This window comes from Manis pentadactyla, chromosome Y, assembly GCF_030020395.1.
Source record: "Manis pentadactyla isolate mManPen7 chromosome Y, mManPen7.hap1, whole genome shotgun sequence".
Classification (NCBI taxonomy): Eukaryota; Metazoa; Chordata; class Mammalia; order Pholidota; family Manidae; genus Manis; species Manis pentadactyla.
In genome coordinates, this window is record NC_080039.1 from 3,608,285 (window position 1) to 3,628,190 (window position 19,906).

Here is a 19,906-nt window from a genome sequence, read left to right on the forward strand (position 1 = left end):
AAATGCTAACAATGAACTGTAGAAAGAGAAACTAGGAAAACAATTTCATTCACAATCACATAATAAAAAAATACATAGGAATTAACCTAACCAAGGAAGTGGGAGATCTGTAACCCTAAAACTACAAGACATTCTTAGGAGAAATTAAAGAGGACACAACCAAATGGAAACTCATCCCATGCTCTTGGCTAGGAAGAATTAATATTCAAAATGGCAATCCTGCCTAAAGCCATCTACAGATTCAATGCAATCCCAATCAAAATACCTACAGCATTCTTCAATGAACTAGAGCAAATAGTCTGAAAATTCATATGGAACTACATAAGATGCCAAACAGCCAAAGCAACCCTGAGAAGGAAGAACAAAGCAGGGGGAATTATGCTAACTGGATGCAAGGTCTACTACAAAGTCACAGTAATCAAGACAATTTGGTACTGGCACAAGAACAGACCCAGAGACCACTGAAACAGAATAGAGAGCCCAGATATAAACCCAAGCATATGTGGTCAATTAATACATGATAGAAGGGCCATGGATATACAATAGGGAAATGACAGCATCTTCAACAGCTGGTGTTGGCAAAACTGGATGGCTACATGAAAGACAATGAAACTGGGTCATTGTGTAACCCCATACACAAAAGTAAATTCAGAATGGATCAAAGCCCTGAATGTAAATCATGAAACCATAAAACTCTTAGAAAAAAACACAGGCAAAACTCTCTTGGACATAAACATGAGTGACTTCTTCATGAACATATCTCCCCGGGCAAGGGAAACAAAAGCAAAAATGAACAAGTGGGACTATATCAAGCTAAAAGCTTCTGTACAGCAAAGGGCACCATCAATAGAACAAAAAGGTATCCTACAGTATGGGAGAATATATTCATAAATGACAGATCCAAAAAATGGTTGACATCTAAAATATATAAAGAGCTCATGCACCAAAACAAAAAAAAAAGCAAACAGTCCAATTAAAAAAATGGGCAGAGGAGCTGAACAGACTCTTCTTCAGAGAAGAAATTCAGATGTTCAACAGACACATGAAAAGATGCTTCACATTGTCAGTCATCAGAGAAATGCAAATAAAAACCACAATGATGTATCACCTCACACCAGTAAGGATTGCCACCATCCAAAAGACAAAAAACAACAAATGTTGGCAAGGTGGTGGAGAAATGGGAACCCTCCTACACTGCTGGTGGGAATGTAAATTAGTTCAACCACTGTGGAAAGCAGTATGGAGGTTCTTCAAAAAGTTCAAAATAGAAATACCATTTGACCCAGGAATTCCACTTCTAGGAATTTACCCTAAGAATGCAGCAGCCAGTTTGAAAAAGACAGATGCACCCCTATGTTTATCACAGCACTATTTACAATAGCCAAGAAATGGAAGCAACCTAAGTATCCATCAGTAAATGAATAGATAAAGATGACGTGGTACATATACACAATGGTATATATTCAGTCATAAGAAGAAAACAAATCCTATCATTTGCAACAACATGGATTGAGCTGGAGGGTATTATGCTCAGAGAAATAAGCCAGGTGGAGAAAGACAAGTACCAAATGATTTCACTCATATGTGGACTATAAGAACAAAGGAAAAGCTGAAGGAACAAAACAGCAGCAAAATCAAAGAACCTAAGTAAGGACTAATAGTTAGCAAAGGGAAAGGGACTGGGGATGGTGGGTGGGAAGAGAGGGAGAAACGAGGGGGAAGAAGAAAGGGGTCCTTATGATTACTATGTATAATGTAGGGGGTGCATGTGGAGGACAGTGCAACACAGAGAAGGTAAGTACTGATTTTACAGCATCTTACTACACTGATGGACAGTGACTAATGGGGTATGTGCGGGGGACTTGGTGAAGGGGGCGTCTAGTAAACATAATGTTCCTCAAGTAATTGTAGATTAATGATGTCAAAATTTAAAAAATCACAGAGAAAAAAGTTTTAATGGATTGCATGACTATAGTCAAAGACAGATTTCGTGTATTTTTTTATCAAAAGAAAAAAAATAGTGTTTTATTAACTACCACACTGTTATGATACACTTTAAATGTACAATAAGGTAGCCTTTAAATTTGAGGTGGTCTTAAGAATAACAAATGAACAGAATTCCAAATTTTTGAAATAGGTGAACTGCTGAAGTTATAGGATACATTTATGAAAATTGTATAGCTCTTACAAGACCAGCAATGAAACTTTATTTTGTACATTTTTTAATAATTGAAAATATAAACAATTAAAAAATAAAAAGAAAATAAAGAATAAAAAAACATACATTTTTCAATTAAATGTACTGGATACATATAAATTTTAAGGGAAGAAGCAAAAACGGAAAATGGTTGATATTTAAGTGCAGACTGACTACCCGAGCCAGGGTGGACATTGCCCTTTGCCATCCCACCGGGCCCCACCCGGCAGACACCTGGAGGCCCGGCCACCCCGCCCCTGCGCAGTGCCAGATTTCGTGTATTTTATGCATGATTATAAAACAGATCAGAGAGATCCAAAACAAATTTTCAATTAGATACAAAAATCCTGCCTCCATTACAATTACTAAATAGTTGTATTGAAAGTAACACCCACCTGGTAGAGTTCTTCCAGGTGGTATTTAATGGAGACGTTGTTCTGGATAGCCTGTATAGCCTCCTTTAATTTTTGCCATGTTTCTTCAGTGTACTTTTCCAGTACCAGAAGTTTATCTAGCAAAAAATTTATGAAACAAATGACTTGAAGACAATGTCAAGGTCTATAAAATGTGTAATTATTATACAGCTATGATGAAATTATTGAAAACTAGGTCTCCAGACCATTCTGAGGGAAAAATATTCTCTTCAACAAATGATGCTAGGACAAATATTCACATACAAAAGAGTGAAGATGAACCACTACTTCATAGTACTCTTATTAATGCCTCATTACCTTAATTCACTGGCTACATGCATGTTTTGCCCTGTTTTCTACAGACTTCTAAAAAATTAAAATTTTGTCTTTTTATTACCATGGGAAAACCATTTCTCAGTTAATAATACAGATCTGTTCACTAAGAAGACAGAATCTGTAAAGATGTGCCCATCTAGAATGGTTCTGTCAAAACCAAGGACATTTGTTTTATTTTTTACAAGTAAAGATATATCTGAAGAATAAAGCCATTCCCCAAAGGTCACAGTTTACACTATGTTTATATTCCGACTAGGATTCAGATAGTTAGAGTCCAAAGTCAATGTTTCCAAACCTTCTAAAAATGATGGCACCTCAAAAAATAATAATGTTTACACTTTAAAATATAAAAGAAGCAATAGGGAGCCAAACTGAAATCATTAAATATGATTACATTACCTTTACAGTTTTTGATTACCAACTTCTTGACAGAGCCAGTGCCAGACTTGGTCCTGGAAAAAGTGGACAGAGTCTTGGGGGTTTCAGTCAAGGCATCTTTGTGGGGGTCTGCAGCCACAGAGAAAATTATCAAATTTCTGTTTTTGAATTGCTCTTCTTCCACAGAGGTAGGAGCACATGAAGATAATGGTGAGTGTTCTTCTTCCATTTTCATTAAACCCTATGAAATCCAAGAAAATCCCATTCCTAACTTTGTCAACTAAAAGACTTAAGTTCAGATAAAAAGGAGGAAGATGAAATGCAAATTAAAGCCACAATGAGATATCACCTCATACCAGTTAGGGTGGCCAACATCGAAAAGACAAACACCACCAAATGTTGGTGAGGATGTGGAGAAAGGGGAACCCTCCTACACTGCTGGTGGGAATGTAAACTAGTTCAATCTCTGTGGAAAGCAGTACAGCAGTTCCTCAAAAAAGTCGAAATAGAAATACCATTTGACCCAGGAATTCCACTCTTAGGAATTTACCCTAAGAATTCAGGGGCCCAGTTTGAAAAATCCATAGGCACCCCTATGTTTATTGCAGCAACATTTACAATAGCAAGGTAAGTGTCCCTCAGTAGATGACTGGATGAGGAGATGTGGTAGATATACATAATGGAATATCATTCAGCCATAAGAAGAAAAAAATCCTACCATTTGCAACAACATAGATGTAGCTAGAGAGTATTTTGCTCAGTGAAATAAGCCAGGGGATAAAGACAAGGATACGATGATTTATTTCACTCATCTGTGGAGTACAAGAACAAAGAAGAAACTGAAGGAACAAAACAGCAGTAGACTCACAGAACCTAAGAATAGACTAACAGTTACCAAAGGGAAAGGAACTGTGGTGGATGGGTGGGAAAGGAAGGATGAGGGGGTACAAGGGGCATTAAAATTAGCACAAACAATGTAGTGGAGAGTCATGGGAAAGGCAGTATAAACAAAGAAGACAAACAATGATTCTGTAGCATCTTACTATGCTAATCGACAGTGACTATAATGGGGTTTGTGGTGGGGACGTGATAATATGGGGAGTCTACTAAACATAATGTTTAAGTAACTGTACATTAACAACACCAAAATAAAAATAAACAAACACATTAATTAATTAAAATAAGAGGATGGTAAGAAGCCAAAAGATGAGCAAGAAAAGCATCCAATGTTGCTCCCTTCCCTTGATCCTATGTTTTATGTCTTATTCCTTTAATCGTGGAAGGGGATGGGAGAAAAATAATAAAAACATCAGCAACTATCTCTATTATTCAGATTAATGGAGAACACAGCCCTAGTGGAGGGTAAAATATTCTAAAAACCCGAAGACATATGTGACGTTTTAAAATTAAAAACATAAAAAGGAAGATAATCAAGAGCTAGGGAAAAAGCCTAAGAAAACTGAAACAAGAAGTGAATCTCAGTAATAGCAGGGTGAAAAACACAAAAATGATTTCAAAAGTGTTTTTAATCATAATGTGACGAGAGAGGACATGGTAAGTAAACATTAAACAACAGAGAAAACAAGAGTAAGTAAAGCAAAATAATACTCATGGAGTGAAATAGCACAATTTAGCCATCATAAAAGAATATAAGGATAAAAAATGTCTGGTTCAAGGACGGAGGAGGCAACACTAGAGAGAATCAAATGTACAGGATCACACGGAAACCAAAAGAGACTTAAAGGCCTCTATGAAGAAACAGAAAATACCAGAGACAAAGATAATGAGAAGAGAAAAGGCTCAGAAGGAATAAAAATGGAAATAATGGCAGCACAGGAAAGAGAGAAAAATGGCACAAAACGAAGCTCCACAACCAAAAGCAAGTCACAGGGATTCCAAAGGAGGATAAAAAGGGACAGACTACATAGCAAGGAGATATGGGGGAGAAAAAGAGAATAGGGATAGTACACAAAGTCTGACAGTTACAGAAAAACAGCGCTAAAGTACTTCTATCCTTTGAGAACTCGAATGACAAGGGAGCAAGTGTGAACAAAATTCCGCAACTGGGGAGGAACAGTTCATAGACATTTTTTAAAACAAATTTAAGAGAAAGAAACAGACAGACAGTGGGTCATAGAAACACCAAGAAGAGAGGAGAGGAGATAGAAAAATAAGCACACAGGAAGTGCAAAAAATAGATTCTAAAAAATTCAGAGATTTAAAGCAGATGAGCAGAGAGGAAGACACTGAAAACGAAAAGGTGATAAACAAGAGAAACTGATGCAGAGATGGGAAGGAAAAATATTCAGAGAAACATCTGTGAAAGAAAAGTCCGTTTGAGCAGTAAAGTAGAAATACAAGGGCAACAAGTCACAGAGTCATCTCAGATAAAATGAAGCAAGAAACAGACGGAAAGCCACAGTAACGAGAGAGCCTGACTAAACCATAAGCTTGTAAAGGATGGAGGAAAACATCTCTGGTGAGTCCAAACCAAGGACGGCCGAAACAGCGACAAGCAGGGAGGAACCTGACTATTCACGCATTATCACCAGCCACAAAACCAACACGAGAATCCTGTGCCCTAGGGGAGCTCACCGTGAGAACACTTCACCCTTGAGATGACGGCTGAGAGACTAGCAGTAAGCTGCAGTTTTAGCTCTTGGGCAACGAAGGACTTACCTCCGCACCCTCGAAAACCACGTTGACTACACCTCAGGATTGTGATCGGTAGTCTCGCGAAGTTGGTCTCGCGATTGTTGGTCTCGCTCACGGTGTTCTCACGAGCCTGGGCTAGAGAAGTGTGGTCTCACCTATGGTTTCGCGAATGTGATCTCGCGAACGGTGATCTCGCGAATGTTGGTCTCGCGAGCGGTGGTCTCGCGAATGTTGGGCAGGCGAGCGGTGGTCTCGCGAGTGGTAGTCTCACGATGCAAGACCTCCTCTGTTTCCCCTGGAGATGACTGCATCAACAATTACTGTTATGACCTTAACTTGGCAACCACATTTGTACGCATAGTTCTTCAACTGGAAGGCAGAAAGATGGAACTAGAGCCACATCAAAAGACTTATGCTTTAGATAAACGAGAAGAAATGGGCTTGATCATTGATATCCCGAGTGTATGTAGTTGGTGATTGAAATGGCCTGGGAGTGGAGTTTAGGTGTACCGATTCTCCACCTGGATACCAAGAGGCAAAGGGAAGGCCAAGCCTCTATACTTGAAATGAACATAAGATCAATGATACTTTGAATTTAAAAAATTACAGGGGTTCTACTCTTGTTTTCACTGCCCACTTAGGCCCTTTCTTTTCCCTCTAGTATTCAGATTCCTGCTGTATTTGCAAGGGTTATTGAAGTATTAACTAAAGTCATGCATGTGAAAACAAATCATAAGCCTTAAAGAAGTAAATGAATGCATAGCATCTTTTAACACGTGACTCTCCCATTGAAGGGGACACCCAAGGTGTCACTAAGTAATGAATATAGTTTGAAGGAATTGTCAGAAACAGCAAACTTTCTGAACATAAGTGGCTCAGAGGAGGCTCAGAAGCAAGTGTCCCCTCTGGGAAAGCAAGTACCTCTGGACATCACTCAGGACAAAAAATTGGTAAGAAGAAAAATTTTAGTCCCTCTCAATCCTATAGAAAGTGATGAATATGGTGAAGGCATGTGGCTTGAACTTGGATAGGCCTGGGTTTAAGCTGGACTAACCTGAGGCCTGAAATTAGCACCAGGGACTTGGGAAAATCTTATACGTTCTCTGAGTTCGTGAATGTTAATTTGTACAGTGAAGAGAAGGATACATAGCTCATGTATTTTTTGAAAACAATAATTTAAAAATAAAAGAATTGGCCTGTGCAAGTTGTCCAATCCATCTGTCTGTGATAACAGACCATACTTTCTTGGTATTGTATGCCCAGACCTTTGTTTAATGCCTCACCATGTTACATGCCCTCAACAAATATTCTCTGAATGAATAAATGTTTAAACGAACCATTTTGTAAGTACGAACTTTGGGAAGTTTAACCTGATAATGAGAATAACTGAAATTCAATTAAACATCCTTAGTCAGTGTTGAATCCTAGTCTTGCTGAACCAGTAGTTAATGGCATGAAAACCAGAGTGTGTAGAAGGACAGGGGATCATTTTATGGAAAGAGAATTCATTTTCTGAACAAAAGGAATTAACATTCCAGACCTCACCAACCTCACGTACCTACTCTTCTCCAACTTAGAACTTGGGAGTAAGGCGACTGAAGGAAAGATATGTAGCCTGCGAGAAAGAAAGGTCTGTGCATCCCAAGAGGTCAGCGAGCCCCAGGATGACAACAACCTCTTTAAGTGACCCTTTTGGCCCACTCAGAGAAGGCTGTTGTGTCTTGGTACAGTAATTTCATCTCATCTTTTAGTCCGCACATTATTCCCTTCTTCTGCTGACTTGGAGTATAGGACTGAAGCTAAATGGTGTGAGTGCTGGCACTTTTTCTGAACTCTACATCCAAGAACGTGCACTATGCTTTTCTTAACAAATGTTGCTCTCATCTCCAGATTGTGAGAGGTGTCAGAACGTCATTGACAGTTGTGCTCCTCATGGGTCTGCTATATTTGCAAAGGACACTGCAGTTAACAAGGGAAACCTCAACGGCTCAGCAATCAATCTTCCCACTTGGCTGAAAATCAGACCATTGAGCATTCCTGAGGCTGGGCTTGGAGTGTGTAAGGAAACATCTGATCTGCCATTGGGTCTGCACTTTGGCCCCTGTGAGGGTAATATCACAGGAGATGAAGAGGAATTTTATGCTGTGGTTTCTTCCCTTTTTCCTGCTGTAATTTTAGATATGTAAACTGTGCCAGGAATGACAATGAGCAGAACATTTTCTTTTTCTAATTTTCTAATAAGACTAAATTTATTCAATACCCTAGTAAAAGTTTTGATTATAAGTGTCAAACGGTATAAAAGTACAAAACATATTTGTAGATTTCTAATATATTAATACAAAGTGCATGACTGCATACAGTACATCCTAGAGGCAGAGAGAGGTGGAAGGGGAAAAAGAAGACTGTGGTTGAGGTCTAGTAATGAATAAATAAATACAGAAGTATAGATGATCCATATTATAGTATATTCTACCACCAATAATGCAGCCTAAATGTAAAAAAAAAAATTTTAAACGTTTTCAAAGGAACTCAGGAGCAAGATGGTAATGACTGGGACTCTTGGAATACACCTCAAAGGCTGTGGGGCAGCCAACAGCAGGTAGTCCTGGATGGTAAGAAGCCTCTATCTCTTCCCCTGTTCTCTTGATTCCCACAGCCCTATTGTGGATTGATGGATTCTGACCTTCTACATGCCAGAACATGGATGGAGATAACACGGTCAGCTCTGGGTACTGGGTGGACTTTGCATCAACAAGGAGCTCCTAGGTAAATATCAGAGAGTAGCTGGGTGCATGGAAGTACCGACATAGACTAGTGGCTTCTCCCTGCAGGGCCCTTGCTCTGAGTGGGCAAACTGATTCAGATATGTAGACGATGGCTGAGGAACATGTCACATGCAGTTGGTGACTGAGTCCATGCAGGATGAAAGCACATTGATAACGGTACAGTATAACACTTCTTCTGTTACATTCCCCAGCAAAAAGTCCTTTAACTTGTCTTTCCGTAATTCAGATAACCACAGGGAGAAACTCCTGGGTACGTGGATGGAAAGGATGAATCTTGGGCCAACTGGATGAGGTAAGGCAAAGATTTATGAGTTTCGGAGAGGACATCTGACTCCCACAATGTCCTACTCCTTTCCTTCTCATCATGCCTCCCTCAGTTGTCTCCCTCAAGCCTCTGTTTCACCTTTCTCTCCATACAGTGTTTTGTTTTGTTTTTTTCAAGAGATATTTAGAAAAAAAACAAGAAATTAAAAGATAGTATGTCTTCTCAAATATAAATCTCTGGCTAGACAGAATTTCATCTCTGGAAGAATCCTCGAGGAGCCTGGATTCACATACTTTAACTTATCTAATCAATATTTATTAGGCATTTACTATGTTCCAGTCCTGACAAGGGAATTCTTTAACTAAACACATTATAATCCATGATCTTATAGAGAATATATTGCAGACAAGCACACTCAAACCTTGATTTCATGATAATTTAACTACAATTTTCCTATTTTTTTCAAGAAGTGCACAATTCCAAGGTAAATTAGAACAAGGGAGGGCAACAAATCTTCTTAGATTCACTTCTAATTAGAACTGGGTTCTTAAGCCTGCATACAAATAAGCTGCCGTATGTCCGTGAACCTCTGGGCTTGATGACCCAGCCCTTTCCCTTAACAGGGGGATACAGAATGTGAATGAACCATTGTTGTCCTGTGCTATTATGCTAAGGAAAAAGGTCTTCCATTTTCTGTAGAAACCCGGGGGAAGCAAGTAAATGGTACCTTAAATAAAGGGTGGAGAGATTGGACAAAGGCATCTCAAAACAGGCTATAAGTTAGGCTGATATGTGCTAATCTAGAAGCAGAGCCCATAATGAAGCACAAAGTTCTGTGTTACAAAACAGACTTAACTTTGAGAAGCTAAACAACAGTGAATTTTATGGCAAACTGAGATGGAGGTTATGTCCGAAATTAGGATTTAGAAAACAATTAGGCAAGGGAGGAAAGCATTCTGGGCAGGATGAGCACCGTAAGAAAGACATGGCAATAATAATTCACATGATACTGTGAAGGAGACAGAGGTATGTACAGAAGATTCCCCAGGAACAGTAAGGGGTGGTGGCAGCATCAAAGCCAGCCATAAACATCAGGCATGGAGCTGGATGTGGGTATGATAAGTAGCTGGAATTTTATGCCTGTGGTTTCTTCCCTTTGGACTGCTGTAATTTTAGGTATGTAAACTACCAGGGACAATGAAGAGCAGAACCCTGTGGACTTTCAGTATCACAGGCAAATCTTCTACGGAAACTGCCAGGTCATCAGGCCAGGCTATGAACTTCTGGGATGGTATGGAGATGAGTACGGACAGTAGCTGGGCATCAAGTGGGGAAGCAAGTGGAAGGGAGGGCTCACATTAGGGAGAGGTGAGCACCACTGTTCCTTAAACTGGAAATAAATGAAAGGATTCTTGGGAATTTCATAGTCCAACTCTTACAAAGAGTAAAATCCAGGATAAAGTCAGTAAAATTGCAATTCAACACTAGAACAGATGGACCTAATAGACATCTACAGAACTCTATTCCCACAAGCAGCAGGATACACATTCTTCTCAAGTGCACAATCGAACATTTTCCAGAATAGACCACATACTAGGTCACAAAAAGAGTCTCACTAAATTCAAAAAGATTTAAATTCTACAAACCAAATTCTCAGGCCACAAAGTTATAAAAACAGAAATAAATTGTACAAAGAAAACAAAAAGGCTCACAAACACGTGGAGGCTTAACAACATGCTCCTAAATAATCAATGGATCAATGACCAAATTAAAAAAGATTTCCAGCAATATGTGGCAACAAATGACAACAACAATACCCCGACTTTTGTGGGACACAGCGAAGGCAGTTCTAAGAGGAATGTTTCTAGCAATCCAGGCCAATTAAAAGAAGGAAGAGCAATCCCAAATAAATAGTCTAAAGTCACAATTGTTGAAATTGCAAAAAGAAGAACAAATGGGGCCCAAAGTCAGCAGAAGCAGTGATGTAATAAAGCTCAGAGAAGAAATAAATAAAATTGAGAAGAATAAAACAACAGAAAAAAGTCAGTGAAACCAAGAGCTGGTTCTTTGAGAAAATAAACAAAATTGATAAGCCCCTAGCCAGACTGATTAAGAGAAAAAGAGAATCTACACACATCAACAGAATCAGAAACTAGAAAGGAAAAAATCACGATGGACCCCACAGTAATACAAAGAATCATTAGAGAATACTGTGAGAATATACATGCTAACAAGCTGGAAAACCTAGAAGAAATGGACAACTTCCTAGAAAAATACAACCTTCCAAGTCTGAACAAGGAAGAAACAGAAAATCTAAATCTAGACAGACCAATTATTTATTATTGATAGAGATTAGAAAGTGTTTTAAAAAAATGTAAAGAACAATGAAGGAAATTCCTTCTGACCTTTTCATGAAAGTCAAGATAACTTAGAAAAAAGTCCTGCATTAATTCCATATCCCTCAGTTTGGAGTTCCAAAAATTGTGGTATAAATTTTCTTTCTGTCAGAGAACAAACCATACCCAACTTGATAAATGGTCATAGATTCTTTTCCAAGTACTGTAGGTATTGCTGAAATACAAATACATGAGCTGGTTTAAACAGGGAAATCTAGTCATTGCAACTACTTTCTTGAGGTTACATATATTCTGGGGAAATGCCAAGATTTTGACTGGGTCTGGGAATGGATCAGAAATGAAATTACTATAGAGGGACTCTTCATTGCCTTGTCTGAGGTAGAGTTACCCATTTTGAGTCAGAAAATCTGGATTTGAACCTGGTTCTACCACTTGCTGATGGTTAGATGTGAGAAAAGACATTTCAAGCTCCCTGAGCCTGAGATTCCTCATTAATAGAATGGAGACAAGTTCTTCTTTGCAGATACTTGAGAAAGGTAAAATGACCTAAACTACATTAATATGCTCTGAATATGGGAAAATGATACATAAATGAAGGTTATTGGTAATCTTCACCAACTCTCTCTGGTCTATTTGCCATGGCATGGAGAGAGAGTGTTCTAAAAATAAACAGTACAGAACTCTGGACAAAAGAGCTAAAAAATACATTACAGAATGATAGAATTAACTTTTAACATTCATATACTACAAAATATTTTTATACCTGGGTAATGTCAAATTCTATTTAAAATGTCAATCTTGACTTTTTTTATTTGACTTTGAGTGCTCTGATATTTAGCATAGAAATAATGACTATCTTCAATAAAGTGGTAAGAAAAGTTTTATCTACCATAGTTTCCATTGCTGAAGAGTCTTAAAAATAATACCAGAGATAAATTTATGGTTAAAACTGACAAAATGTTCAGTATTACCTTCTGGATCTCACTAGCTTGATATTCTTGCTGTAATCTTACCTTAAATTTTTCTAGTAAATATCCAAAATTTATAAAGAACTCTTAAGTCTCAACACAAAAAGAAAACAAATAAACCTATTAAAAATGGGTAGACATTTCTCCCAAGCATAAATACAAATGGCTAATAGGCACATGAAAAGATGCTCCACATTGCGAATCATCAGGGAAATGCAAATTAAAACCACAATTAGCTATAGCCTGACACCAGTCAGAATGGCCACTATCCAAAGACAAGGAACAAGAAAAAATACTGGCAAGCATTTGGAGAAATGGGATCCCACCTACACTGTTGGTGGGAGTGTAAATTGGAGCAACTGCTTTGGAAAGCCATACAGAGGTCCCTCAACAAACTAAAAATAAAAATACCATTTGATCCAGTAATTTCACTTCTAGAAATTTATCTGAAGAAAACAAAACCCCTGCATTGAAAAGACATATGCATCCCTATGTTTATTACCAAACTACTTGTAATAGCCAAGATATCGAGGAAACCTGAGTTTCCATCAGTAGATGAATGGATGAAGAACATGTGGAACATATTCACAATGGAATATTATTATTCAGCTATAAAAAGAAAATAAATCCTGACATTTGCAACAACATGGAAGGAGCTAGAGGGTATTCTGCTCAGTGAAATAAGCCATGTGGAGAAAGAAAAATACTATATGATTTCACTCATAAAAGCAAAGGAAAACAGAAGAGCCAAGTCAGCAGTAGACTCATAGACACTGAGAAGTGACTAGAGGTTACCAAGGAAGAGGGGACGGAGAGGGCAGGGCAGAAGAGTGAGGGGGAGTAAAGGGGCACAAACATTTGCAATCGCAATATAAGTTGTTCAGGGGATGGAAGTACAGCATAGAGACTACAGAGTCAGTGATTTTGTAGCATGTTTCTATGTTGATTGATAGTACTCACACCAGGTGTTGGGGATTTAATAATATGAGTAATTCTTGAAGTACTATGTTGTACATTTAAAATAGAGGAAAATTTAGGAAAGAATTCTCAGTCACTTACCATCACATACCAGCTTTTGGTGGTTTTAATTCAACCCTGTTTTGACTTTGAGCATATTCTTGTTAGTGTTAGTCTATATACCACTAGTGGTAATGCTTTGTGTGGAATTTCTTCTTTGATATTTAAACATGAAACATATTTGTTTTTTAGATGAAAGAGAGATTTTGTGGGATGTTAGGCTGTGCATTTTATATATTCCATTAATCTGCACCTTGATTGGAGAGTTTTTCATGTCAAAAATGTCTTTGTTATTTGAATTCTCTGTTCCTGAAACAGTAATAGATTTTCTTCTACTTACACTTTATTTGCTTTATCAAAGTACTTTGTATTTTTAGTGGCCTCATAAAGCTATGTGGTGTCATTCTCTGTCTTGAAGCACATCCTTTAGCATTTCTTTCTTTTTCCATTAGCATTTCTTGCATGACAAATTGCATTGATGGTCTCCTTTCGCTTTTTTTATTTTACGTTGCTTAGAATGCATTAAATACTCCTTTATATTTGAAGGACCTTTTGCTGGTTACTATTTTCTTGGTTGGCATTTTTTCCCCTCATCTTTAATATGCTATCTCATTATGGCCTGTACTGATTTTTGCAATCCGCTGACTGGCTTATGCATTGCCCCAATTTATGAGATGACTAACTGTTCTCCTACCGCTTTCTGGTTCCTTTTGTATTTAACTTCGGGTGGGTGAATGGCTGTTTGCCTTTGTCTGGTGCTCTGTGTGCATTCTGTTTGGAGTTCCTTGATAGTCTGGAGTCTGTACATCCGCATACCGAGTCAGATTGGCAAAGCTTTCAGCCATTCTTTCTTGACACAAAGTTTATGGACATTTATCTCTCCTTTGGAATTTCTGTCATGCACGAGTTCGGTTGCACAGTGTAGCACCCCATAAGTCCCTTTCACTATTTGACCTTTACTCTTTTTCCTTGTTTTCTGCCACCCAGTGATGTGAAATAAGCTGTTTTCAAGTTGGCTGATTGTTTCTTCCGCCCAGTCAACTTTTACGGTAAGCGCTCTGAATGAAAGCTCGCTAACAGTTTTGAACTCCAGAATCTATTTGGTCAGTTTTCCTCTCCCTCCACCACTCACCCTCCTTGACGTCTTCCCCTCCCCTCCCCTCCTTCACTCCCCCTCCTCGTCGCCCCTCCCCCTGCCCCTCCCCGAGCTCCTCCTCCTCCCCTTCCCCTACCTCTTCTGCTCCTCTTCTGCCCCCTACCCTCCTCCTTCCGCTCCTCTTCCTCCCCTTCCCTTCCCTCTTCTCCCCGCACCCTTCTCCTCCCCCTCCCTGTCATCCTCCTTCCCATCGCCCTACCCCTTCCCTTCCCCCTCCCCTGACCTCTTCCACCCCGCCATCGCCCTCCGACTCCCCTACCGCTTCCCCTGCCCCTGCTCCTCCTCCCCCTCCTCTTCCCCCTTCCTTGTCCTTCTTCTTTCTTCTTCCTTTCTTTCTGCTGATATCCTACTTTCTTTCATGCATTTTCCCCTAATGTCATTTAGTTTCAGAATTCCTTTTCAGTGCTTTCATTATGTCCATGACATCTACTTAAAATACTATTTTAGGCCATTAAAACTTTTGTATTTCTAGGGTCAGTTTCTGGAAATTGATCGCGGTATGTGTTATTGTTTCTTGCTGTTTCTTCTTCTTCTTTTTTTTTTACAGTGTACAGACATTCAGAAACCATCTTTTCTCTGTCTTCATGATCCCAAGAAAGATCCAAGCCTTATAGAAACAAGAGAACTCTCGTGGAGTGAACTTAAAGTTATTATGCGACAATACCAAATGCATTCTGATATTTTCTAATGGCAAAGATGTATGACAGTACCTGGTTCGTAGTAGGACATTTTACGCTGAAAAGCCACTCTGCATGTAGAGACAGGATGTTTTGCTTCCTCAGAAGAAAATTATTCTGGTTTACAAAAGATAAAGTTTAAGTGCCTCCACTTTCTCTAAGTCACTTTCTGAAATGGTAATACAAAATGAATAAGTTAACACACTGAAATTTGGGTTTCATGTTGCTGTTTAATTGTAAAAGTGGCACATTTAAAAGGATGACCACCTATCAAAAATATGCATGAGAAAACCTGATATTGCTGTGTGGTACCTATCAGAAATGTGATAATCACGCGATATCATTGGAAATGAATGACCAAATATTTGCTGAAAAAGATGTCAGTGATAAGGTTCTAGAGCCTCCCACTCAACAGCAATTCAGATCATGACGTGTGAATATGGATAGCTTTCGTCACACAAGCCAGCCCAGCTGAAATGTTCCAGTTCACTACGACACAAAATTTCTGAGAATAAGTGCATTGAAGAGGGGCATAAAAACATTGCCCATGTCGCTCATTTCCCACAGTAGTCTGGGGAAGTATGGAACTAGTCTTCCTCAGTGCATGATTTCTCCCATGGGGAAAGGTTAGAATGAAGTGAAGCTTTTATTCTCCACTATTGTAGGAGGCTTCCCAACACACCCTATTCTGTGTTGAATCCCATAAAATATCAAGGGGATTTTCATACTGTATTGTGTGGGGATAACAAGATGGAATACAGGCTTGTCGCAGTAACCACATGTAAATCAACATCTCTGGGCAGATCCAAGCTTATTGACTCCAGCTTAAAGCCACACCCAAGCCCCTTTAAAAGTCAGTACCTGGTGGCCCTTTCTACCTCTAGAGGACACATGCCTCCCAATCTCATTGTGTTCCCCTTGTTGGTACCCTGACCTCCTCCACCACCGGTGCACTCATAGCCCAGGGGACACACATGATTCCACAAAGATGGCAATGTGTCACTCAAAGGGAGCAGCAGGTCGTCAGCAGCTGACTTTAATGCATTGATACAAGGCACACCATTTTGAGTACCTTAGATATTTGCCTGAAAGAAAGCAAAAAGGAAGTTCTCAGCAACTAACAAGCCTGGCTTTCAGGTCTAAGAGCTGCACAGAATCCTAACATTTCTTCCAGGATCTCCAAATTAGTAATGTGAGACCATAGGCTCCATCGTTCCAAGGAATTAAGAATTAGAACCAAAATTCTGAAAGCAAAAATTTGATTAAATGGCAAAACATTAGCGTTTACATGGCAAAACATTAGCAGTGCATTGTAACGGAAAGTGATTGCCTATATAATCACTGTTATTAAACTTAATGTATTATTGCCGTTTGCTGCTACCAAGGAGGTAACTATTATGTATTGTGGAAAACTACTGTGGAGAGAGGCCTGGCCTTCCCTTCGCCTCTTGGTTTCCAGGTGGAGACTCGATACACCTAAAGCTCCACTCCCAGGCCATTTAAATCACTAACTACTTACACTCGGGATGTCAGTGATCAAAACCATTTATTTCTTCTCATTTATCTACAGCATAAGCGTCTTTCAACGTGGCTCTAGTTTTGTCTCTCCGCCCTCCGGTTGCAGAACTACGCTTACAATCGCGGTTGCCACGTGACGGTCATAATGGTAATTGCGGAGGCCGACATCTTTTGGGGAGACAGAGGAGTTCTCGTGCTGCGAGACCGCGAGACCGCAGGGTAGTCACCATGGTCTCCGAGGTACTTCTTCGCTTTGCGCAGAGCTAAGTCCGTCGTGGCCCAAGAGCTAAGACCCCGGCTTACTGCTAGTCCCTCAGCCGTCATCTCAAGGGTGAAGTGTTCTCACGGTGAGCTCCCCTAGGGCACGGGATTCTCCTGTGGTTTTGTGGCTGGTGATGATGCGTGAATAGTCAGGTTCCTCCCTGCTTGTCGCTGTTTCGGCCGTCCTTGGTTTGGGCTCACCAGTGACGTTTCCCTCCGTCCCTTACGTGCTTATGGTCTCGGCAGGCTCTCTCGTTACTGTGGCTTTCCGTCTGTTTCTTGCTTCATTTGATCTGAGATGACTCTCTCTGCGACTCGTCTAACCGCCCCGGTACTTGGATTTTCCTGCTCAAACGGACTTTTCTTTTACAGATGTTGCTCTCAATATTTTTCCTTCCGATCTCTACATCACAGTTCCTCTCTTGTTTATCACCTTTTTGTTTTCAATGTCTTCTTCCCTGCTCATCTGCTTTAAATCTCTGAATTTTTGGATCTATTTTTTGCACTTCCTGTGTGCTTATTTTTCTATCTCCTCTCCTCTCTTCTCAGTGTTTCTATGTCCCACTATCTGTCTGTTTCTTTCTCTTAAATTTGGTTAAAAAAAATCTGTATGAACTGTTACTCCCCAATTTCAGGGTTCTGTTCACACTTGCTCCCTTGTCATTCGAGTTCTCAAAGGATAGAAGTACTTTGGCGCTGTGTTTCTGTACCTGTCAGACTTTGTGTACTGGTCCTGTCCTCTTTTTCTACCCCATCTCTCTGTCTTATGCAGTCTGTCCCTTGTTTTCCTCCTTTGGAATCCCTGTGACTTGCTTTGTACCGTAGATCTTCATTTTGTGCCTGTTTCTCTTTCCTATGCTGCCATTATTTCCTTTTTTTTTTCTTCTGAACTGTTTCTCTTCTCATTATCTTTGCCTCTGGTATTTTCTGTTTCTTAAAGGATACCTTTAAGTGTCTTTTTGGGTTTCTGCTTTACCCTGTATGTTTGATTCTCTCTAGTGTTGACTCCTTCTCTGTCCTTGAACCTGGTTTTTTAACCTTTTATGGTTTCATGATGGTTTAATTCTGCTGTCTCTGTGCATGAGGAATATTTTGCTTTACTTCCTCTTGTTTTCTCTGCTGTTTAGCGTTTGTTTACCATCTCCTCCCTCTTCACGTTACGATTAAAAACACTTTCAAACTCATATTTTTATTTTTCACCCTGCTATCACTGAGACTTACTTCTTATTTCAGTTTTCTTATGCTTTTTCCCTTGCTTTGGATTATCTTCCTTCTTTTGTTTTTAATTTTAAAACTTCACAGATGTTTTCCTATTTTAAGAATACTTCACCCTCCTGATCTTGCCCCCAGGGCTGCTTTGTCCATTACTCTGAATCTTAGGTCTACTTGCTGATGTTTTTTTCCCCCATCCACTCACACTTTTAAAGGAATAAGAGATAATACATAGCAGTAAGGGTTGGGAGCAGCATTGGATGCCTTTCTTGCTCATCGTTTGACTCCTTATCCTCCTCCTTTCTTATATTATAGAATTTTGTTTTATTTTATTTTATTTGGTATCTTTAATGTACAATTACTTAAAGAACATTATGGTTAATAGACTCCCTGTATTATAAATTGCCCTCCACTTCCCCCATTTCAATCACTGTCCATGAGCTTAGTAAGATGCTGTAGAATCATTACTTGTCTGTATATACTGCCTTTTCCGTGTCCCCCCATCCTCTACATTATGTGTGCTAGTCGTTCTGCATCTTTCCCCCCTTTATCCTGCTATTCCCACCCATCCTCCACAGTCCCTTTCCCTTCAGTAACTCTCAGTCCATTCTTGGGTTCTTTGAGTCTTCTGCTGTTTCGTTCTTTCAGTTTTTTCTTTGTTTTTTTACTCCACAGATGTGCGAAATCATTGGATGCTTGTCTTTCTCTTCTTGGCTCATCTCACTGACCAAAATACCCTTTAGCTCCATCCATGTTGTTGCCAATGGTAGGATTTGTTTTCTTCTTATGGCTGAATAATACTCCGTAGTGTATATGTACCACATCTTCTTTATCCATTCATCTACTGATGGACACTGACATTGCTTCCATTTCTTGGCTATTGTAAATAGTGCTGCGGTAAACATAGGGGTGCTTATGTCTTTTTCAAACCGGTCTTCTTCATTCTTAGGGTAAATTCCTAGGAGTGGAATTCCTGGGTCAAATGATATTTCTATTTTGAGTTTTTGAGGAACCTCCATACTGCTTTCCACAATGGTTGAACTAGTTTACTTTCCCACCAGCAGTGTAGGACGGTTCCCCATTCTCCACATCCTTGCCAATATTTGTTGTTTGTCTTTGGTATGTTGGCCATCCTAAGTGGTGTGAGGTGATATCTCATTGTGGTTTTAATTTGCATTTCATCTTCCTCCTTTTAATGTAAATTTAAGTCTTCTTCTTGACAAATTATGAATGGGATTTTCTTGGATTTCATATGGCCTTATATGAAAATGCCTGAAGAAGACTCAACATCATCTTCATGTGCTCCTACCTCTGTGAAAGAAGCACAATTAAAAGAAAGAAATTTGACGATTTTCTCAGTGTATGCAGACCCCCACACAGATGCCTTGACTGCAACCACTAGGACTCTGTCCGGCTTGTCCAGGACCAAGTCTGGCACTGGCCCTGTCAAGATGTTGTTCAAAAAAAAACTTTAAAGGTAATGTGATCATATTTAATGATTTTAGTTTGTCTCCCTATTGCTGCTTTAAAATTTTAAAGTGTAAATATAATTAGTATTTCTGAGGTGCCATCATTTTTAGAAGATTTAGAATCATTGACTTTAGACTCTGATCATCTGAATCTTAGTCAGGATACAAACATAGGGTAAGCTGTGACCTTTGGAAATAACTTAATTCTTCAGACCTTTGTTTCCTTGTAAAAAATAAAACA

The 19,906-nt window shown here is 39.3% G+C and overlaps 1 pseudogene; it reads left to right on the top strand.

Annotated features, from left to right (window-relative positions):
• Positions 1-5,784: 5,784 nt before the first annotated feature.
• On the top strand, positions 5,785-10,430 carry LOC130682185 (histone-lysine N-methyltransferase PRDM9-like; annotated as a pseudogene).
• The last annotated feature ends 9,476 nt before the right edge of the window (positions 10,431-19,906 follow it).